The sequence below is a fragment of the Temnothorax americanus genome, unplaced genomic scaffold (genome assembly GCF_048541705.1).
Source record: "Temnothorax americanus isolate GAGA-0224 unplaced genomic scaffold, ASM4854170v1 Scaffold47, whole genome shotgun sequence".
Classification (NCBI taxonomy): Eukaryota; Metazoa; Arthropoda; class Insecta; order Hymenoptera; family Formicidae; genus Temnothorax; species Temnothorax americanus.
This window is the reverse complement of record NW_027509624.1, coordinates 972,662-997,163: the sequence shown is the minus strand read 5'-3', so window position 1 is coordinate 997,163 and position 24,502 is coordinate 972,662. Positions and strand designations below refer to the sequence as shown.

Here is a 24,502-nt window from a genome sequence, read left to right as displayed (position 1 = left end):
ATTGCTGCGCTGTTCCGGCAAAACGAGTAGCGACGTGGTGTAATATCATATGGCATTATATGACTGTTTAGTTTAAGGAAAAAAGTGGTATAAATCCTGTTTTGAAACGCGGATGTAAATAACACGACGTCCTATATAGTTTTAAAACTGAACATAAAAAATAATAGGATTCGCGTACACCTCTTAAGAGGTCTCGCATCAAAATTGTGTAGACCTCGGGATTTTTCAAAAGCGTAGAATTTCGTAAAAACTATTCGATGTGTACTAAATTTTACGTTAATATCGGGTAAACCCCGGCGCAATGTTATCGCTTTAACGGCGAACGTATATGATATAGACGATAAATTTTTGAACTATAAAAATATGCATTTTTTTTTATGTTACGTAGATATGGCATATTTTCAAAAATGCATGATATCGCTACATAGTATCGCGTACATACTCAAATCCGCCAATTTATTTCGCACACGTATCCCCCTTTCTCTCTGCAATCCCTCTCTTTCACGGTATGCACATCCTACGAGTGCAACAGTCGTTTTACGAAATCAAACAATCTAACAGAGTGCGGTTCGCCTACGCGATGTGAAAGTAATCGACCGATTTCAAAATTCGTATGTTATATTTTAAATATTATTTTACAATCAACTTATACTTTATGCAAGTATAACTTAAATACAAAATCTGTTATATATTCTGAACTTTGCAATGAGAGCAAAGATCAAATTGGGCAGCTGTGATAATTAATCTTAAGTTAGCTACTTCGTCATTCATTTATAAATTTTAGACCCACCATCTAAATATAATACCGTATATATTATGTATATGTATATATATATAAATAATTAATTAACTGCAGTATGGACAATTTAATAATATTGCACGACCTGTAAAGGCCAGGGAGTATCAATGGAAATCCCTGAAAGAAGAGAACCTTTGTTGTTGCTTGAATTTTTCAATCGAACGGGAGACGAGGCGTTATCCACGTTGATCTCCGACTTGATCGACGGGCGGGCTCGGCTCGGCGCGGCGCGGCGCGGCGCGGCCGCCAGTTTAGTAAACTCGGTTTTACGGTGCAGTTGGTACCTCGTTACGCGTTGCTTGTCCGAGATCAGGGCCGTGCACGAGGGTAGGGGAGGCGCAACCGTACGATTCTGACGCAGTCACGCGGCTGCGAGAGGCACGCCGCGCTCCGCTTCACTCCGCTCCCGCTCCCGCTCCCGCTCCACTCCGCTCCGTGCCGCACGTCGCGACTGCGCCGGCATATTATGCAGGCTTGGTGCTCGTCGTCGCTGCTGCGGTGCGAACGACCTCGACTCGATTCGACTCGACTCGCGCGCATACATCGGATAGGAGTCGCCGGTCGGCACGCCGATAACGATAACCCGCGGTACGTCCGACGCTCGGACGATCGATATTTTATTGTCAATATTCCGACATTGACATTGTTCGCGATGGGAGCGAGTGGTCGGTGACCGAGATCGCGAAACGCGCGATATATCGTTACATTTTATGATTATATGTTAAACGCAGGTTGTCGAAGATACGACAATCTTAACTCGATGGCGGACTCGCGGCGAGGTCGACTTTTTCGTCGGGAAAAATTCCTACGCTCGTTATCAAATATCTGATCGAACGTGAAATTAAAGTTCTGCGAAAAAATACTTGATTACAATTCGGAGAAGCTTAGTCCGCGCGAAAAATCCCTCGCCTTTAGGTGCTTGCGATTGGAAAACTCTTTGACGCGTCGCGTGACATTTGAGGAAAAAATCCACTTTGATGAAAATACATGCGCGGCATATAGCTATGCGCGCGATATGTTATAATATCCCGGAATTTACAGGCGATAATGAATATTTATCGGCCGAGTCTTTCCCTTGTGAAAAATCGAGAGGGGGGGTTTGTATTCCGGTTGCTGAAAACTGGACGGGGGGGAGGGGCATTCCTCTGTAAGAACATTGCACTCAGAGTCGGATCGGGCCGCGCAATATATCGCGATATAACGCTGTTTTGATGCCGTCCATCGTGAATAATGAATGACGGAGCCGTCGGGGAGGGAGACGGGGGACAGAGACGGAAGAGAGACAGGAAGAGATAGAGCAACGAGGAGAGAGGGATCAATACCGATGATGATCGAGAGCAGCGACGTGCCTCAGCGGCGGCGCCGGCGGCTCTAAGTTCCTTATAGCCGTGCTCCGGCTTCGTTTTAGAGCGGTTGAACGGCCGCCGCGCCGCGCCGGTCGTGTGTTTTGCCGCGGAAATATTCGCGAACTGGGCGTACGAAACGTTCGCATAATATTTATGTCGCTTTGAACGCGTTTACCGTGAGCCGTGGATTAACGATCGTCGTGACGGATTTGTTTTCCCGTTCTCCCCGGATAAAAGTCGCGCGAGCACATAAAAAGCCGAAGGGGAAAACAAAATAATAGAACTAGGAGCGACTGTTGTTTACGTTTTACGGCGAAAGTTCTTGTGTTTTAAATTATATACCGGCCGAAGGCACCGAAGGCTGCAACCAAATGTACTATTAATTACGAGGGAAAAATTCCGCGTTCTTCTGCGTTACATAAATATTCATCGATCGTATATTTTCGTACCGACGGAATTTTATATACGTATATATGTATAATTATACATACAATATACACGTGTATATATATAAAATATATACATATACGTGTTCATGGATATCGGCTAGTATGGAATTTCGTCATTTATAAAGCCGCAAGGTCATCGACATTCCTACCGCGGAACCGGTAAAACGAAATATTTTCGGAGTAGCTAGGCGCAGGCGAAGCTATACTAAATTATCATCAACGACGACCGAGAACGAGGTCCGATCGTATATAACGCAACGTTACGTCTCCCTCATCCCGCGTCGAGCTCGGCGCGGCGATTATTGTTCGGAAGCTGGAAACGTTCTCGCCACGTCGGGTAGGTCAGGGTGTGTCTGATCCCGGCGCGTGACTGGAATAGTAGCCGAGATAAAAATCGATCGCGGCGATCGATAATTATGGGACGCACACGCGGTGCCGAGGAATTGGCGAGAGCGCGCGTGCGATGACTCGGTCGAAATAACTCGCGCGACAATACACGATTCTACAATTAAGTCCGTGGACACCCTCCTTTTTTTCTGTTAACGGCCCTGCGAAATCGGAAGCGTGATGACAAAACATGCAATTGATCTCTTATTCTTCCGCTATACGTTCTACGTTCTCGTTTCGATAATACGTGTCAACAATGCGCTCGGTAATTGTTTAATAAACTCGTCTCTCGTTATGGAAAATGTCAAGTGATATTTTAACGGAACGGAGAATCAATATCAAATTTTCTTGTTGAAAAATGCTCTCAACAAGCATCCGTTGAATTATGTAAAAATAGTTTCGACCTGATTGGTATTTCAGTTGAAGAGTTCTAGGAATACTTTCGACAGTGGAGGAGACATCGTCGAAATAAGCACGTAACCGCGTAATAGAATTCTAATATACTTATATATATATAAATTAGATAATATTAATTTAAAAAAACTTTATAAACTGTGATCTGTTTGAATCTGTTATTATACACCGTATGGGTTTAAATATAGATTTTGGTTAAACGAACTTAATCGCCGTCGTTAAACCCGGCGAACGTGTCGACGCGACGCGAATGTTTTAGGAGCGACGCACTTCTCGTAGCGGGGGGAAAAAAGAGAGAAGCTTACGGATGTCGTGAACGGAATATTTTACACCGATTTATCATTAGCGCTTTAACGCGAATCTCTTGCCATTGTTGCCGCTCGCGATAATTGGCCGTTAATGTACTTTCTAACACCGAGTGCCGAGTACACGCCGCGTGCGTATTGTTGAGCGTCTGATCGAGTCTCGATTCGCGCTTTTCCACGTCTAATTTCAGGAGGAAATGCGGGACTGGAGTCGCTGGGAACGCGCCGTCGTCGCGCGGAGATTTTCTCACGCATAACGGGCCGGCGCGCGCGGCGCGGGCACGTTCGAAGCAGTCGATCGCGTAATTAGCGATTGACAATCGCAAGGATACACGCAAGAATCTGATAATAGCTATTACCGCGAGATTGGAATTCGATTTCCTGAAAATCGAAATGTGCAAAGGGAAATTTTTATCGAGGGATATTAAATCTTTAATAATTCTCTCAAGAGAGAACGTGATAAATGTTGTATTAAATGAGATATTTTGAAATAAAAGACAACTCGTCACTTGCGTTTTTCGTGCACGTAAAGCAGACGGTCTGATTATTATTTATTCTCAATCGTACGTAAAAGCTTATTCCGACACAAAATTACGCGGTTAGGTGACCAAAAAAATGTAGTCAGCGGAGTGGACGACGCGAGGTGACGAAAGTGCGCTAACGATAAGTGGCTCGAATTTCAAAACGCGCAAAATGACGGCGCGAAGTCGCCGGCTTTCTCTCCCTCCCCGTTGCGCATCGCCAAAAAAAAAAAGCTGAAAATTCCGCGACCGCCGGGATACGCCGCGAGCGAAACCGCGCCGTCTGATTTAATGCCGGCGGAGGTAAAACTAACGCTCGCCATTCCGGCTGCTGCTGCAGCAGCACGGACCGCCTACGGAAAAGCGGAATGAGCGTGCGAGCGAGCGAGCGGGGCGCGTGTGAGCGCGTGACAAAAAATCGCGGCGCGGGATGGAACCGGAGAGAAATCCCCGAGGGGCACGCTCGCGCCGATTTATTTTGCGTGAAAGTTACTGGCGTAATGTCTGAAAGTTTGAAATCGTTACACCTTGTTCGCGTATAATGCTCAATGCGCGTCGTGAACGAGAGGCACTCTTAAGGTGCGAATTCATGGGACGCTCGTTTCAGCGTATCGCGAGATCACGTGATTTCGATCTGACGCTAGCGTCAAGCAAAGAAAGCTGGATTTTCTCAGCTTTAAGCGTCAAAGCCAAAGCAGCGCGAAGACGCCGAAATTTTGACGCTGTTTTTTTTTTAATTCATGAATTATTTCAATTGACGCCGGCGTCAATTGTGGTCATGCGACTTTCTTGCCGCTAAAAATGAGCGTCGAGCGTCAGCATGAAAAGGCACCTTCTCGATCAAGAGACGCTAGATTAGCTCGCGTCCCGCTCGTTCGATCGGACAGGGTTTAGTAATCGGTGACGCAAATGGAAAATAAATCTCACCTTTTGTCGCGCGGCACGAGGTCAATTTTGCAAATGTAACTTTCTTTCCGAGAACGGCTCGATTTTGAAATTATTATACTTGCAATCACACGCACAATGTCTTACCGCGGTTGCTTAGTTACAGTTACTTTTCATTATACGTGCGCCTTTTAATCGATACACACAACATCGTGTTCGTGAGTGTATTATACGGTTGAAACTTTGACCGCAAACTACGAAAAATCGAGCGATTCTCGGAAAAGGGGTTGGTTATTCATGCAAATCGATGTAATTCGCTATGAGAAGTCAGTGCTGTCTAGATTATAGTCAGCGGTTGTGTCGATATAAATACTCCGTATAAATTTTTTTTCCTCCCCTCGGTTGCAACCTTCTGCTGGGGTTGTGATTCATCGATATTCCCGCGGGATCGCCCGCACGTTATTTTTACGATCTTGGCTCTTTTGCAGTGAGTAAAAATAACAGCGATTAAAGCCGTAATATAGCCGAGTCTATGCCTATATATGTGAAAAGGCGTAAGCGGTATATAGGCGGCGTAAATTATTTCTCCGTGCGACGATGGAATGTCGTTAATTAAAAACGCAAATAGCGGGGTCGATCGATCTACCCGCCATGGACGGCACGGAAGATTAAACGCTCATAAGGCTACGTAGCAAAACGGACCTACATGAGATTGTATATTAGAAACGTAGGTAATGTCGAGAACGCGTAAAACTAGAACGATTATTAACTTAGGCACACGAAAATGACATTTTGAAAATTAGAAATTTGTCTCTATAACTTTATTTCATGTTGATTGTCACATCATCAGTCACGCAAGCAATTATTACCTTAATTGTCGTAATAATTTATATTATCAGTATAAAACTAGTTTTATATATTGAATTTTTTGAATATATAGTTTAGGATTTTTATATTTATATATTTATAGAATTCTTATCGTGTGTGAAACACAAAAGTTTCTTAAAATTCTCTCTAATCTTAATTAGAGAAAATAATTGGCTGAATGTGTCATTTTATCAAGAATATGATTGGACATATTTTTTAAAACAAGTTTTATCTCGAAAAGTAATTATCTTACTTTTAAAATATTATACCGTTCATACTCAGTTAACATTTTTCCATTACTCAATAAAAAGATAAGCATAAGGCAATTAGGAGGTATTTCGCTTTAAACAGAACACGTTATACATATATTACCTATCATTATTAAAAAATTAAGCACACGTTATTACGGTATTTTTGATGTCATTTGTACCGTCTTTGCAAACTATCATGGGAACGAAGGTCTAGATTATTACTTCAATTACAGTACTTATTATACAGTGCGACTCAGGTCGTATTGTCACACGGCCGGGCATGCGAGAATAGAGAAATCTCTCGAATCCTCGCGTCCCCAAACAAAGTCGATTCGTGTTTTCTAATTGCCACTAATTGCACACATATGCGTTTCATACGAGCGGAAGATTCACCGTTTCTCGGAGCAAAGATTCCATCGTAAATTCCACGATTATACGTTGCGAGAGATCGTGCGAGTACTCCAATTATTAATAAACCACCTTGACTTCGGTATAATTAACTATAATGCTTAATTCAGGCGTTTCCGCGCGCCTGCTGAGATATTCTAGATGAATATAGGAGGTCCTGAAGATACCAAACCTAATTACAATGCTCGATTTCTTGAATTAGTTTGAAATCGATATTAAAATAAATTTCAACTGTAAAAGGAAAGGTACGGAAGTGTCCCCTTTCGATTTTGATGAGTTTTTAATATGTTGTTTTCTAGACAAAATAAGGGACACGTATTTTTTTTTATACGTGTTCATACGCATGTTTAGAGAATGAAACATCCCTTTGAAAAAATCGACTTTTCTTTTTCGGGCCGAATATCTCCGAAATTAGAAAAGAAAAAAGTTTTTTTAAACAAAAGTTGAGCACCTTAGAATAATAACAAAATACATTTTTATTTTTATTAAAAAATAAAAATTTTTTATTATTGTTTTCAAAGTATCTACTCTTCGAACCATTCAACTTTTGTTTAAAAAAATTTTGTTCTATCTTTTATTGTTTTGGAGATATTCGGCCCGAAAGAGAAAAGCCGATTTTTTTCAAAGGGGTGTTTCACCCCCTAAACATGCGTATGGGCACGTAAAAAAAATACATGTCCCTTATTTTTGTTCAGAAAAAAACTCTTAATAACTATTAAAAGCTCATCAAAATCGGAAGGGGACACTTCCGTACTTTTTCTTGTAAGTCAGAAATCTACTGGTAACTTTTATAAATAATAGAAAATATAAGTTGTACAACCTCTGACATGAGTATATTAAAATGACAAAGTTTTATCGTCTATTTAAATCCAAATGGACTTTGCCATTGCGGAATTTTAATTGCCAGGGTAAATAATCTGACTAATTAACATTTGCGACAAGTTTTTCCTTGGAATTCTTTCTGTAAGAGGAAACAATAGCCTCGAAAAAAATTTTTTCAAGTTAAGTTGGGGATTTCTAACTGCTCTGTACAGGACACCCCTCGTGGAACTCTCCGTGAAAGTTGAGTTCTGTTGATCTGAAGTCTTTGTGCTATACCGAACGAAGAGGGAAAAAAAGAGATTGATACTTCGTAGCACTTCGGGGAAAGAGGGTAACGATTCTACGGTGTAAAACGAGAAAAGAAAAAGTCTTTTCTGCGTCGTACGTATCGAGCTAAGCTGAACGATGTTACCGCCAGATTATCGATCAGCGCGAAGCTTTTTTTCCCGCGATTTGTTATATATAGCCTGCTTGGAAATTCACTCGATTTGTAGAAACGACTGGCTCGGTATCCTTCCAACAACGGCACGCTTGAAACATTCAAACGCATCGAAAGACGAAATTATATCGATAATCAACGGCACGGAAGTACGGAATTTTATTGCAACATATCGACTTCCGACGCGGAAGTTCATTAAGCGATATGGTTAACTCTTGAGTGATCCAGCGGTGACGAATTTCTCGGTCAATTATAAAATTGTGTGCAACGTCCCGCGTAATTCAGCGGATAATTTGAGAAATCGTGAACTTCGAAAAGGTCAGAAATAGCGCGACGTTAATATTTGAGCCCTTCGAAAGAGAAAGGAAAATCAAATTTACTCGAACCAGACGGAATTTTGAAAATTATGTTAAAGTGTCTCGTCTTAAATTCTTTTTATTTCCAATTTCGATAACAATTTCTTTGAAAGCAAATGGTTCACTTGTTTTTATGGATGCTGGATATTTTCTTATGATTCTTAAAAGACGAAATTGTTGGGGGGGGGGGGGAAATAGCGTTTTATCTTGCTAATAAACAATACGAGTAAACCAGAATAGCATATATATAACACTTTCGCGTCTTTTCGTTTTGCAGTTTTACAAAAGTATAGGTCACGACAATCGTGACCGTCCGCAAAAAATTAGTTTCTTAATATAAAAAAATTAATTCGCCAGATTTACGCGCTACTTCTTCGTGCAGTTTTACTTTTATGCGAATAAAAATTCTTGCAGATAATCGTTAGTGTATAATTAATCATTTTTTTCACGGATCTTCGCGACTTGTTTCGATATACGCTTGACCATTTCGCGTAATTTATAAGCGTAAAATCCGAAAATAGTTAAAAAATGCGCGTTAGATAATTTAATGTCCAATAAATTACAGTGGAAACCAAGGTAATCCCTCATGAAAAAAAAAACAAGTAGAAAGTATTAAAAGTAATACGTAATAGATGCATACTACTTTTATGTGTTAAGGCTGATCTACAATGTGCTCTTTGCTTTCTGTTTTTTGCTCTTAACCTCTTTGCGACTATCCCGTATTTTGCAATTCCGTCGCGTAACGTGATGTTTCTTGTCTCTTCTGAAGTTCGTCAATTTTTATCTTAGACGACAGAGAACAAAAAACATCGCGTTACGCGACGCAATTGCGAAATACGGGATACTTAGTCGCAAACAGGTTAAGAGCAAAAAACAGAAAGCAAAGAGCACATTGTAGATCAGGCTTTATTTTTTTCCAAGAACCATACAACGATGAAAAAGATTATTATTCAGTCTTTTGCTTGGTTTTTTCCTTCTTATGAGGAGTCTTCTTGTCTGTTCATTATGATTCAGTGAATACCGCACGTACAGCTATACCTGTGCCTTTTTTTAAAGATCGAAACCGCAGTTCGAAAAATTATGACGCGGCAGGCATTTATATATGGCGAGGAAATTTGTCGTCAAACGCCTCTCGCGCCGCGATATCGCGTCCGGCCGCACGTTACAGCTGGCGCGTGGCTCCCATTGGAATTAACTCTCACGGGGCGCGTGGCACGTGTACGCCAGTGCGCCGGGATCGACGAAAGAGCACCTGTCGATCCCTCGGACCGCTCTCGGCGAAACGCTCTTTCGAACGGATCATCGCGCGATTCAATTTAGGGCGAACAAGTGCCGCCCGGATATCGAGGCTTGCGCTTCACACAAAGCGCATATCGGATGTATGTACGCACTACGTGAACGCAGTGAATAACATTCGGGAAACCCTTGCGGAAAATTTCAGGGATTCTTTGTCCTTTATCTAAAATCATCTCGGAGAGCTTTCCCCCAGACAATGCCAATGTTAATTTCGTTTCTAAACTCGAGTATATTTTATGATAATGTAGAGTAATTTATAATAATAATAATATATGACAAGACATAATCTAAAGAAAGTAAAAATATAACATTGTGGTTTTGATATGACTCAATGCTATAATTATATTATGGCAGATGACGAATTCAGCATCTTTTGCGACGTTCGTTATTCCCTATCTCTTGTTTCCTTTCTTTTCTCCTTCCCTTCTGTCACTTCTTTTTACATGTTCGCTTTTCTTTCCTCGTCCTCTCTTTTTCTTCCTTCTTTGAAATTATATTAATATCCACAGAGCAATTTTTAATGCTCTACAGCAGAATAAATTATTATTCTCTCTCGGAATAAATTGTTAATTTATTCCTTTATTGCATTCTACGTTTCTGTTTTTCCTTTCTCTCTTTTCAGTCTCTCGAGGAGCCTTCTTTTATACCTGATCCCTCATGATTCAAGCCCTCATCGTTCCGTGGATCCCTCAGTTACGCCATTGCGTGTACACAGAGTGCATTCGTTTCCGATCCGTGTCGAGCTTCATCTGCAAAATATAACGCGTAAGCGTTTTAATTAAGGCACGTGATACGGTGGCCGTTATAGATATTTCCCGGTATATCGACTGCACGTCCCGAGAGCTGTCCATTAAAATATTCAGGATCTGCACTTTTTGACGATCGCGAGAGCCCCCCCCCCCCCGCGTGTCCCCCTTTCGCTGTCGAAAAATCAATTTCGCCGGTCATGTGACGTCAGCGCATCGAACGTGAATTCGTCGGGATGCGTTGTCGTTCGTTCGTTCGTTCGTTCGCGGTTGTATGTCGGCCCGTAACTTCGGGATGTAAATTTATCCCGCGGGGGTGTCGCGCACGGTCAAAACGGGGGCGACGGTGACACCAACGGCGGACATATTTTTACGGGGACGATTCGGTCGCGAGAGACCACCGGTTTTTCGTTCTCGAGCGACACCGACACCGGACGAAGGCGCGGGTGTCCTCTTCGAGTAATTTATTCTTTGCAATATTTTAATGCAGAGAGCTACTTTTTCGACTAAATTACCAAGGATAAAGTTTGCCTCCCGGATGAAAAAGGAATAACGAAGTTTCTCAACTGCTTACAAATAAATTTCTTTCAAAAAAACCTAAATCTTTCTTGCAAACTTTTTGCGCGCGAATTTTTTTACCGCCAATATTTTTCGAGAGAAGAATTTTCTTGCTCAGACAAAATTTTTTATAGCTAATATTCCGTGCGTCCGAGATTTAAAGTTCAAAGATATTCTCGCTGGTTCGAAACGCCAATAAAATATAAAATGCACATAAGGAAAAAATATAAAGTTTTATACGTTCGTAATTTATCGCATGACATTTTTATGTAATATTTATATTAAGCATTTGTTTGTTACGGTTTATTATAAATCGTATGAAAATATCATACGATTTACAGAAAGGCCATCCTCACTTAATTGTAATCAAGCAATACAGCTGTGTTATCTCGTGACATTTCAGCGCTCCGATATTTTATTTAACTTAAACGTATACCGATATACAAACCGCATATTAGGAGCCCAGATACTCGTTTATGTTTGCCCGCATTTGTCCTGTCTGATTGGTTGCTACGTAGTGCAGTCATTCCCTTATCGCGTATCGGCAATATTACATTTTAATTCTTATTGCTTTTACCTTACTTTTATTGTTTGCCGTCTCGCCCGCCCCACCGATCCATCCCTATTCCACGGGCCCCCTTCCCGTTCGCGACCGTTGCGAATTGGCTCGCTAAAAACGAATCTTCTCCCATTTAACCAATTGGCTCGGCATCCGCGACGATAGAAAGCCATAGTAAGATTTATATAAAAGCGCAACGTCTACGTCAGCTTTTGCGAGACAATAATTCTCCCTCCACACGAAATGCAGCCGAGAGATGTGACTGTCCCCCATCGCGCGTTTCCGAAGCTCATCCCCCTCTACCACCACCGAAGAAGGCTGTTGTATTATTCCAAAAAGATGCAAATGATTTGTTGATTATTCGGAAATGTTAATGTGACGCGCAATGCAGCATATAAGTTTATTCGAAATAATTTTATGCACATTATATTATTAAAAATCGGTAATCAATATCGTTTTTATTTAATGATCTGATTTATAATTTATAACGTATTAATTCCTCTTGAGGTCGAACATCCCTGAAACTTCTGCTGATTGAAACGCTATATTAATCTCTTTCCACGGTATTGTATTAATATGCTTTTTTTCATGTCTCTTACTTTTAATGTATAAAATATAGCTCAGGGTAATACAGGTTGACATTCATTTTGTGTATTACGTGCAATTAAAACATTTGCCGGAAGTTACAAAAGGAACGCGTGATGTCCACGAATTTATATTTACACGTGTTGCGCCCCCGCGCCGGACACCCGCTGTTGCGACGATCAATGGCAGAAATTGATATGGCAAATTTAAATTGACGTTAAATGAAAAAGCGACGAGCCTTTTGCCGCAACCTAATATCGTAAAAACGTTGATAAAGTAGCCGCAAGCCGGTCGCGCTCGCTTTATCGCGAGTATACATGCGTCCGCTCGCTCAATGTGTATCGGATGTGTAATGCGCAACGTTTCGGGCATCGGGCGATTTAATGCTCGCGGGGCATTCGGTAATAATGCACGGGCACGTGAATGAGTCGGCGATAATTCGCGCTATCGAAAGTAAGCAGCCGTTTCTCCTCGCCCTTATCGACTCGCTCGAAAATTCAAAGACGCTCGCTCGACGGCGACGGCGCGTCTGTAAAATTTAATGAGCCGCTGGATACGTGGTGTGTTACGTGTGTGTGTATAAGGCGCAGCGCATGATCGAAGGTCGGCCGAGGCAAATCTTGCATGAAGTCAATTTGACTCGAACAATAGCGGAGGTATATATTTCGATGCACCGTTTCTAATTATTAAATAGAAAATTATAACGATCCGCAAAAGTTGATATTTTACACAACGACGACAATCTCAAGTCGATAAATTATGTATCATGTGCAGAAAGACTGACGTGGATTTTGCCAAGCTCTAAAGAAAACTTTACTATCAAAGTGTTATAGAGGGAAGAAATCTTATTAAACTTGTGCGCTTTTTACGCTTACTTTACACAATTTCGGCGTATAGATATAGCCTTACTTTTCAGGGATCCTAAAATTTTTTAACCCGGGCTGCGAATAACGATCTAAAATAACGTAGAGGCTCGTAGTCCGCGCGTTCGCGATCGTAAGAAGCAGGGATAGAGAAAGGGGTTGCGCACGGGGCTGTCGACGATACGACGACGAGGGACATGCAAGCGGCGGGGTTACGGGGGGGGGGAATGATAAAGGGGTGGTGCGCGCTCGAAACGGAGGAAGAGAGGGTGTCTCGACGGAGGAAGAGGAGGCGGCGGTCGGTGGTGGAAAGCACCCCCGACGGAAGAGGTGGTCGTGTGTGCTAGTGGTGGCACGAGCGAGCGCAACGGTGGTGGAAAGGGATTGTTTGAGAGCATCGACGAGGCAGACGGGGCCACTTGCCTCCGCTCGACACCCCTTTACACACGCCTACTCTTTCGTTCTCTCACTCTCTCTCTCTCTTTTCCTCCTCCTATCTTTCTCTCGTCGTCGCTGACGTCACCAGGCGGTACATACTTTTAAACGAATAATGCGAATTGATTTCGCGATTGTCGTCGTCGGCCCGGCTCGCCGATACGCGATTTTCCGTTCCCCGCCTCCGTCCCCCTTTTTTTTTATCGCGGAGCTCTCGTACGCGAACGCTTGATACGTATCGAGCGATTCTTTTTGGAGCGCTATAGAAACGCAGAACCTAGAGACAGCGGAGAATTAGTGACGCGATATTTATTAAAACAGAAACCAATTCCCTACAGCGCGGCCATTGCGATGGCTCGCATTAAATTGAATCCATTCGAGAATAATTTTCGATAACGAATCTCGAGAGAAGATTTTTATTAATTATTATTATTTGTCACATTATTAAATATAACGCAAATGTATACGATCTTATGTGCCGCATGATTTAAAATACAATGCCCATGACGAAAATACACATCTATACACTCAAAATAATACATAATAAGCGTTGAAGCTACAACGAATTTGCAATGTAAGCACGATTACAGTATCCTGAGATTAGATTCAGTGCTTTTTTTTTTTATGACACGGCGGGGTCTTGCACGGTCCTTCATTCTGCTTTACCACGATATTACGTATTTGCCGCTTTCGATGACTGTTGTCAGTAACACGTAATTAAAAACGATATAAATCGCCAAAAAAGACGGACAAAAGTAAAGTGTCATAGCGATATTGTGCTTCAGTCGAAAGCAATTAAATCCACCGCGTATAATAATGTTACTCCTCTGCAACCATGTTACTACTCTACTCCGTGACTTTTCTATACGCGGCGCATTTGCAGCAGCAGCAGCAACAGCAACAGCAACAGCAGCACCAGCACCAGCATCATCATCAACGGCAGCTACGGCGGCAACGTACGCTAGAAAAACCATTCATCGCGCGAACGAGCGGCTCTTTTCGCAGCTCGGACGTACACACGGATATGTACGCCGGAAGGCCAGAAAGCGCAGTGCTACGATTCATTTCCCTCTTTTTTTTTTCCACCTGCCTGTCCGCACACCCGTTCTTTTCCCAATGGGCGAAACGCACGTCGGGTATCGTCGTGCGTGGTTAAACCGCGATCGCGTAACGCACGTCAAACGTGAGAAACAACATACACTGCATAATCGGTTCTTATTAATTCGTCGCGCGCGTGTGCGTGACGAGGATCACGTGCGAGCTCGTCCTTAACCCTTCCCCGTGGTTGAGATCGCGTGTACGGGTTGTCCCAAGACCGTTGATCTTGATTTTTACAGACACCGCGACAAGCGAGAGACCTTCTTTTTGCGAAATTGTTACGCAACTTCGACGTAAAAAGATTTCTGGTAAATTGGTGAAATAAGGAAAAAATAATGTATGCGAAATTTTTTAGAACAGCGGCTTGAGAGAGAGAGAGGAGGGGACATAAGAGATTCAGGATTTTCGAGAAAGAGAAATTAAAAGATAGAGACTACCAAATTAAAATAGAAAGTAGGTCTTAATACGCTTTTCAAATTGGATATAAAAAGATTGTGAAAAGATTTGGAAAAAAAACCATAAATCTGAATAAATCTTTAAAATACATCTTCGTTAATTTAGCAATAAAAGCATAAATTCTTCAACTTTAGCGAACGTTCTTCTTTCCAACGTTTTTCAGACGCCGCGCCGGCGAACCACAGTCGAGATACTCGATCCCACGATTTCCTTGCTTTCTTCTTTTTTCGATGTAGATTGCGCGAGTACACATAGGCGTAGATGTTATCTATTGCGCGCCGACAAAAGTTCAAATTACTTCGTTAAAATCCGATCGAGAGTTATCTCAAATAATCTCGTTTGATGACGTGACATGGATGACGCAATTCCCAACTGTGAGTCTAATTGTAAACGTTAGGCGAGACATGCATGCGTTCTCGCGTTCGAAAATCTAGTGTAGCTAAACGTATATTTTCTCGTGTCTTATATTAAATATACTTCATCATCCTCTGAATGAAAAACGTTCAGGCATCACTCTTTTACTCTCGAGATTACGAAATGAACCGATCGTACGTTCAACAAGATAATATTTTTCATCAAGCTTTAGTGTGTTTAAAATTTTTGAACTTGTAAAATATTTCTCCAATTTTGATACATTCTACGTTCGTAATTCTCGCTAAAACGACGAGGGAGAGCAGAGGGGGGGAATCTCATAAAAATAAGCCGACATTTCCCTTTTATAATTTAAAAATTTGCTCGCTTTAAGTAGTTCGTCATAAAAGAGGAAACCGATAACGTCGTTACTCGTCGTTCCTTCGTTCGACCGGCCGATGTGCGACGCCGCGGATACGTTAAATAGATTAATCGCTTATGACGCATCGATCGAGGGCGACTAGCGAACGCGCGCATGTCCCCGCTCCTTTTTCTCCTCGGGAAATTGCTATCGGTCTTTGAGAATTAAACTTGGCCTCGGCCCACCGCGCCGCGCCGCGCCGAGGTGAGGACGAACGGCGGGATGGTGGATTCATAAACGAGACAATGCTTCAGGAAGGAAGAGAAGAGAATGCAGGTTACTTTGCGATGTGCCAGGGACATCAATTTGCCGATCTTCTCCCGACAAAAACTCGACGGAATCGGCGGAATCAATCGCGAGTGTAGAAAGCTAGAGAACCTTGCATCGGCGATCTTAATGTAATAATCGTATACATCGGAACTTTAGTATACATCGTAAATTTGTAAACTCTCTTCAAAAGTGACTTCACACTTTTGCTATAAGCTCCGCGATTTGTAAACCTTTGCGTCGTTTCTGTATTGATTTAACCGAAACTCATCAAGGTGAGGAATTAAGAGTCAGTACGTTTCTCAAAGAGTTACTCTTCTGACAATGAGTCACGATCAAAATCTGACGAAATATACTCCCGCGAGGAGCAGCGCAATCAAAAATGGAGAAGAAAACGGTCGATATCATGCATCATCTCTTTGGCTTTAATAAATCTCCCTTTGTTCGCCTTCTTCCTCTTTCCTTCCCGCGTCTGTCTGCCCCGGTCTGCCCCCTTTATTCATCCGGTATTTCACCCTCCCGGTTCCCGGATCGTGGCGTGAGCACACTCGCTTAAAAAAAAGCGTTCGGCTAATCGCGGTCGTATAAAAAAAAGGGAGGCCCGACCTGCCTACGTCGTAATCGAAATTCCTTTCCGTAACGCGATAAGATAACCGGCGGGTAACGCGAATCCGAGCGGGCGCGATTCGAAACGAAGACGGACGGCGTCATTTTATAACGAGCCACGGAACAGCGTCCGCGCACTACGCCCGAACGCCACGTCATGCTTAGAGTATCGCTCGTTTGCGGACTAGTGCCGTAAGGTAAAGGTACCAATACCCGGACACTTAAGGATAGGAAATGTACCAATACCTGGACACGTATCTGTGTCTGGATACCTTTAAAAATATATAAATTTATGAAAATAAACGTTTGGATATTATAACTGAAGTTTCAAACTACAAGAAAAAATATTTTTATCTTTGATTTTAATTCGCGTTATACTTATAAATAACAAAGGTGTCCGGATATAGGTACATGTCCGGGTACTGGTACCTTTACCTTAATGTTGCAGTGCGTTAGCCAGAGCGCAAGATTCTTCGTGATTTTACTTTACTTCGAAACTCCAAAACGAAGCCAACTCGCTCTTTGGTCGCGCTTTCCGCTATCCGCTTCCTTTTGTTTCGTAGTTTAGAAACGTGCTCGTTTAACTTTAAATCCGAAAAACGCAGCTATAGAAATGGACAGACTCGTAGGCTCAAGCACGACAGTACCGTTGCGATGTAGGGCAGAAACTTTTATGACGCTAAATCCAGCGATAGAATTATACCGAAGCAACGCGCGAACGTGTCAAAACTCCTGATAGCTAATGGTATTCTGATATTTGATATAAGAGCGTTTTATTCTCAAAAAGAAAACCCGTGTCAGCTAAAAAGGGCACTCTTCCGTGTGAACGACATGTAAGAGTGCTGGTAAACCGGATTGAGGTGTGAATATTCTCTTGACAACGAGAGAGAAGTGTGTCGCGCCTTTCATCGAAAACAATATCGCTATACTCAAACACTATTATCTTCGAAATCGATAGCTTTAGAAACGATCGAGTCCTACAATTTTCGAGTATTACAAAGTAATTCTCATATACTCATATATAACAGTCATAACGAAGCAGAATATATAATATTTTATGAACATATTCAGATTATATGCATAATTATGAAAGAAAGTAACAAGAAAGACCGACTCGATATTGAAAAGGATATTGGTGGTCTTTAAATCTAAACGATATACTATGCTTTCAGGATTAATTTTTTAAAGAAAATATCTCGAGGGTTTTTAAGCGATATTAAATCAAAATTGCTGTAGGAATCTACTTTCAATTGAGGATGTTGAAATATTGAAAATGTCGGATTTAAAAGATACCCCGGGTATTGTTAGCATCCGGTTCTTTTCGGCGACTGAGCGCGCGATATCGAAATCAGCCTCTGAAATCGATCGTTACGCGACGACTGCACGGATGATGCAGTCGCAGTCGGGTCTCCCTCGATCTTCCTTCCTGCGTGAGGCTTCGATCTCTCGTGGCGGGTGCCAAACAAATGGCGACGCCGAAATACAATCTGGCAGTCCTCGAAGTGGCTTCCTCCGGCTCTTTTTCTCGAGCTTCCGCTGTCGGTGGAACGACGAAGGTAATACGGGTTGCCCCCTTTAACGAGGGTCACGAGAGAGTGCAGCAGACATTTTCGCGAGTTATTCTCTTTATATCTAGTGATGGATAGTGACGGCAAACCCTGCGGAACACGCGCGACGTTCCCTTAGAAAATAATATTTTCTTCATATGTGGTAAAACGATAAGCCCGATCCATTCCGAATTCTTCGAATTTCCTGTCGTTAATTCTTTATGTCCGACGTGCCGAAGAGAGAAATAAAATTTGATGGCGTGTTTAGCGATTTTTTCCTAGAAGAGCGGCTTTAAACGGTGCAGTCATGGGTGTTTAAGCAGTCAATATTTTCTGGGTACTATTTGGAAAGAATGGTTTCTATCCGAGAGAACGAGAAGGGACGCCGAGGTACCTTTTAGAAAATCCCAGAGTCAACAGAACGTTCCTTAACGTTATTAAAAGTGAGACTGTGTATTTTTTTTTTTTTTTTTGGACCGTGAGCAAAAAGTTAAATGCACGTTCTTTTCTATTTAAAATAATGTTACAGAATGGGAGCGCGTTAATCGCGCGCGCGCACGCGCGCTTGTCGCCTCGCCTCTCTCGACAAAAAAGAGAATCAGCCTACAGGCCCTGTTACGCAAACGTGCGATAAAACAAAGTCCCTCGGCGTCGTGGCGGAGCGGCGAGAGGTCGCGCGTTCGATGCTTGTAACTCGAATGGTTTTAACGGCTCGGAATTGCGCCCATAAAGACCAGGGAATGCACCGACGACGGCGCGACAGCGCGCGGGATTATGAAGATTGGCGTACATTAACGCGTACACACGGTTGCACACGTAATCGAGCGAGCGATGAACTCGTATTAGCGTTTTCCCTCGATTAATCTCACCTCTGATCCGATCACGCCGCGTGTGACGCCATTAATCATTTTCCCGTTTGCAATCTCTTCGCGATTCTCAATTACAATCCACCGTGTGTGTATACGTTATACGCGACACGCGATGACGCGTTACATCGATGTTAAACATATCGCTGCGTGGTAAATCAGCAGTTAGAAGGCCCACCTTCGGCTCGGAGAACAGGGAGCATGCAGGGGAACCTGTCTTCTCGCCCTGTCTACTCTCCGCTTGTCGTCGCTGTCTCGGAAGGAAGCATCGATCTGTCCCGCGTCGACCTCTCTCCCGCTCCGCCGTAGAAAAAAAGCCGAGACGCAAGAAATCGAAGGAAAAAAGAGATGAGGAGAGGAGAGGAGCAAGGAGAAAAGTAAGTACGAGAGGGGCGCGGCGGAGTCAGCGCAAGATGGATTTCCGCGAAGTTCGTGCGGGCCTTAACTCGCGAAAAATGTCAAAGCGAGTAGAAGAATAGGCCGAGAGTACGAGTGGGATGAGGAGGTGACGAGAGGGAAGAGGAAAGGGAAATCGCGTCCGCGCGGGGTACTTGGTAGGTGAGGCGAAGAGGGTGCGAGACGTTGCCCCTTTTTGTGTACGCGTGGGGGGCCGCTCGTTCGGTCGCGTGTGTAAGTGTATCTACGTATTTAAGATCCGAGGGATGCGAGGCAAAGGGGGACGAGCGCGAGCGGGTAGGCCGAGGAGGAAACGAGAGAGGGGGGGGTTCCGAGGGGGTCGCTTGGTAGGAATCGCATGACGGAGAGGGTACGCGGGACCTCGGTGGTGGGGATGATTGTCAAAACAGGGCTGCAAGACGTTACGAAAAATGTTCGTATTTATGGCACTATTTCCGCCGCTTCGAGCCCTTCCGCCCGTCCCTTCCACCGCCGACGCGCCTCGCGAATCGCTCTCCCGTGCCTCTTTTCCTCTCCCCTCGCTCGCCTTCTCCTCACCCCCGCCCAGATCTTCTTCTCTACGTTCCCCTACCGCCGTCGTTTCGCAAAACGCACGTCGGTTCTTACTTCCTCTCCTCGGCTCGTCGTTGCGCGCCTCCGTACCCTCTTTCCACCCCTCCACGTCCCCTTTCGTCATCCCCACCCGATCGGTCTGCTCCGGTCGGAAGGGGGGCCCCACCACACGGCGGGCGCGCACAGCGGGGCGCGATCGTCCCCACCGCCGCGGGCACCACTTTAATGTTACATTAATAAAAAGCAACAATCAATATCTTCCCCGTAAAAAATTTTAATCTATAACAGAGAGAATTCTCTACCCCTGTGTGTGTGTGTGTGTGTGTGTGCCTCTATCCTACACCCTCCTGTTCCCTCCTGCCACCCTGTCGTCCGTCTGCCCCCCCGCCGTTCAACCGATCCCCTCTCCTCCGTCGTGTGCCTTCTCCCGCGCCTCTCCGCCACAGGCTCTTGAGGAAAGCGCGGTGCCGCCGCGGCTCGGAGGTCCTCAGTATCGTGCCTAGGCTCTAGGCGTACCCCGCGACTCTTTCACGCTCCGTACCCGCGCGCGTGACGGAGCGAGAGCCCAACGCGTTGCACGGAGAGAGGTATATACAAACGTTGCTTCGCGTCGCGCCGTGCTGCGCCGCGCCGCGCCGCGCCACGCTTCCCGTTCGTCGCCCCGCACAGTGTCCGCGCCGCGCCGTACCCCGCCGCACCCCACCGCCCCCTCCCCCCCGTCTCGCGGGAGGGCGCATCGCCGACGAGGAGAGAGGTGCCCTTCGCTGTCCAATTACACGTGCCCTTTGCTCGCGATCGCCTCGCATCTCTCGTTCCTGTCCGCGCGCCGACTTTCATTCTTCCTCTTCCTTTTTCATTCTTTTCTCTTTTTTTTCCTCCGGTCTTCTTCCCGTCTCGCGGTCTCGTCTTTGTTCGCCTCGCCAAGTGTCCTCAAATGCCATAATGTTTCGGCTTGTACCGTAGTTTTGTCTTTTCTCCTCGGCATTACTAGGGTTTTGTTATTGGACGGACTTATCAGTTTCATATAATGATTATTGCTATCGACCATTGGGGATTGATCCCGGGGCATAAAAATAAATTCGCTTTCTCTCTCACACTCTCTCTCTCTCTACTCTCTCTAACTCTTTCTCTTTATCTCTTATTACATTTTTCTTGGTCTCGTACGCCGATGCATACTTGGTCTCGATACTCTTATCTTATCGTGCGCGCTTTATTTTTATTGCATATTACTTCCTGTTATGGCAAGTTCTTTCCAGAACACAATAAACTCGTCCCTTTCTATCCCCCCGTCTCCAAAGTGTTCCTCTCGCCTCCCCGTGCCGCGCCGCGATGCGTGCGTGCGCACACGCGTGCCGTCCGAAAGTGTGACGAGGGCGATGCGTGGAGCGCGTCGCGCGTACTCGCGGCTGTCGGAAGAAAAACCGGCCGCTACCAGATGTCTCCTCTCCTTCTGCCAGTGCGGATCTATCTCGCGTATCCACGAGCCGGGGGACGCTTCAGCGAAGATATACGCAACGGCGAACGGGGAGATGAATAAGAGGCCTTATTAGCGGCCGCCCCGTGCCTTCGAATACTCGAGAGGCTCGTCTTCTTCAACGACTTCCTTCCAGCCTGTTGTTCCCCGCTTCCGTTTCGCTTTTCGTATCGAAGAAGCTTCGCCACGGTGAAAGTTTCATGCACTCGTCAATATCGATCGATCTCACGGCGGAAAAGATGAGATCGGACCCGCGCCGATGTAAGAGACCTGCCGCGGCCTCGATCGGGCATTGTTATAGTGTACAGGATTACCCATAGTTATCGTGTATCCTTTCGGATCTCTTTCTGATCGTATGCAAAATGCTTCCTTACGTTGCATTAACGATTATTACATCCTGTGCCATGTAGAACCTTGCTTCTCCACGACGTGTAAACTTAGATTTTTCGCGTAAAAGTTTATTTTATCGTTCAATACAAAATTGCAACAGAAAAATTCTTTTCAGATAACGAAATCATTCCCTAATAAATCAACTTGTCCTACGTCATTCCATTGCTTATTGGGATTATCTGTTAGATTCGTATGTCGGAAGAAATGTTGACTTTGAAGCAGCCTGTATAGCGTTGAGTGCCGCGATAGAATCGCGAATTCCACGCTCGCGTACCTAGCGGCGGCGGCGAGGGCACAAGCTCCTCGACCCGCGTTTCTTCTACCGGGACAAAAGGGTACGGGAGAGACGAGACAGGGACGATGGAGTACGAGAGAAAGAGGGAGACAGAAAGGGTAGGGGGAGAAAGGGAGAGACGGCGTGCGTTCGCGCACATCTATGCGAGGGCAACCGGAGCTTCTTCGAGCCTCGAGAGACTATAGTCGGCTATTTTAACGTATCGCGCAACCGACGAAACGTGGAAAACGGCCGTTGCTTTCCCATTCGCGGCAAGTTACGGAGTAACGTTCTCGCGTCGCGATTAGGAGCACGTCCCGAGACTATATAAGATAGTTTTTTTATTTAGCGAAGCAGTTTGCGTCTGTCGTTTAGTTCGCGCAAAAAGTAAATTCATCGCGAGGCTATTGCAAACGTACAGTCCCATCAGTATTATAATCGTCACGTGGATAAGAATGAAAGTAAATAACTGCCGTTTTCTAAATATTCCTAATATTGGTCTGCGGGTAAAAGAAGCTTTTCGTAACTTCATCCGAATTTAGATCTCCAATATGATTCCAAGAATATGGACGATTTACACATTCCCGTCTTAATATATATTTAATCTTTAACTGGTAAAAATACGATTAGATATCCGCGAGCCCTCGATAACGCATATCACATCCACTGTCCGTAGTAGTGATAAACATTATGATCGTAACTTTGTGTAAAACTGATTCGGGGTGAAAATTATCCGCCATCTGCTAGTCTCTTTTTCTAGTTGCCTCTTTGATAACTGTGCTACGCTCTTTATCATTCTGCCACAATCTCATATATTCCGTATATAAGCTACACACTTTTTGCTCCTTAATTTTTTCTTTATTACAATCGTCTGTAATTATGCGTTAGATAAACTGTAACAAGTACCACTCTATCTTTCCGTCGCGTCGCCCGGAATGTTCGTCGAATGGTTCTTAAATCGGGGAAAGACTTGTTCGGTGATCCAAATTGATTTACCCAGCAGTGCAGTTTTGTAAGACGAGAAAAGTGATTCGCGTGCTGAATCACGAGACTGATCGGCGGTTTGGTGAGCTATCCGGAAACGAACCGCCGACTGATACGCATCGCGATCGTTCACCAAGTCTCTCAGCAGTTCGAGCCGGTTTCCAGCAGTTCGAGGAACAGCATAGGTAACCATATGTCATCGTGTTTCTTCCCCTGCCGTCCACTGTAAACCCTACAATTCCCAGTATCACTTACATCTTCGAAACGCCGGGGTTTTCGGAGTATTTCCGACCGTTATGTTTATAAAATAAACCAGAGAAAGGAAGTTTTTTACACGCGTAGATAATTATACGTATTTTACATGATAATTACGCAAGTTTGTCTTATATTGTCAGCGAAGCTTTAGATACATCAGGCATTCTTTGATCTTCATCCATTACATATTTTTATATTTGCGTTACGTTTTTTTTTGGCTATAATTTTTTAAAGCATGGAGAATTTATGTAACTTTTAAAATATAATTGAAAAAAAATTTTTAGTGAGTGATATTCGGAAGGTTCTTTGAGGAATGTAGTCAAGGTTATTGACCCCGAAAGACGAATTTGCATTCTGTCGTGACAAGTGGGACGATTAGAGGCCTTCAGGAGTTAAAGCAACCGCCGACGGCCGTTTAGGACCTTTAGGGCCAAAAAGCAACCAATGATCGTCGTTTAGGGCCTTCGATAAACATCCCTTCGGCACTTCGGAGAAAGAGAAGGTAAAGCCGGTGAAGAAAACCGCATCTTTCTCTTCTCCCCCCCCCCGGGTTTCTGCCTTTACCTATCTTTCACCCTACCTCTCGCCAGCACCAGATGACATTGCGTCGGGATATCTCGCCCCTGGCCATGCTTCGCTCGCGTAGGTCAGGTTGGAAACCTGTGCGAACGTTTCCGCAACGCACGCCACTCCCGCGTGCTCGCTGTAGGTGGGAGGAAGACGAGAAGAACGCGCTGTTCGAGAGAGAGGGAGAGAGAGAGAGAGAGAAAGACGTCATCGCTTTTCGCGAGTGTAACAGAGAAGGAAGAGCGAACGAGAGAAAGAGAGGGAGGAGGACAGCATGCGGCATCGTGGTTACATTCGAATCCGTACGGGTGACTGAATGGAATGGGTCGTCCGTTGACTAGCGGAGGGTTGGGACGAAGGGAGTCCGCGGCAACGGCCAATCGTGCGCGGATTTCGTCGGAGCGGGGCGAACGGGTGACTGGAGGGATGAGGAGAGGAGACGAGGCGGACAGACCTACACACGTGCGTTCCTCGTGGAGCCAAGCCACGCTACGTGTACGCGTTCACACAGCGACTTGCACACAACGAGGTGGTCGCCGCGTCATACGTACGTGCGTGAGAGCGGGTATGCATCTCTCGCGCGTGGGCACGCTCACGCACACGGTCGCATGAGCACACGCACGTGCGTGACGACGCCGGCGCGCGTGTGCGCGCGCGTACGTAGTACGGGACGCATTTGCGTGTGC

The 24,502-nt window shown here is 44.5% G+C and overlaps 1 protein-coding gene across 9 annotated transcripts in view; it reads left to right on the top strand.

The window, feature by feature from the left end:
• The window catches only part of LOC143903486 (uncharacterized), a 110,168-nt gene that overhangs the window by 14,739 nt on the left and 70,927 nt on the right, over positions 1-24,502 (top strand). The window contains exons 1-2 of one of the 9 annotated variants that reach the window (XM_077417111.1): positions 20,347-20,459; positions 22,899-23,179. The exons of 6 other annotated variants lie outside the window; for them this stretch is intronic. The gene's annotated coding sequence lies outside the window, so the exon portion shown is untranslated. Of the gene's footprint in view, positions 1-20,346; positions 20,460-20,488; positions 20,627-22,898; positions 23,180-24,502 lie in introns of those variants that run through there. 2 more of the 9 variants (XM_077417112.1, XM_077417113.1) reach the window with 2 other exon arrangements.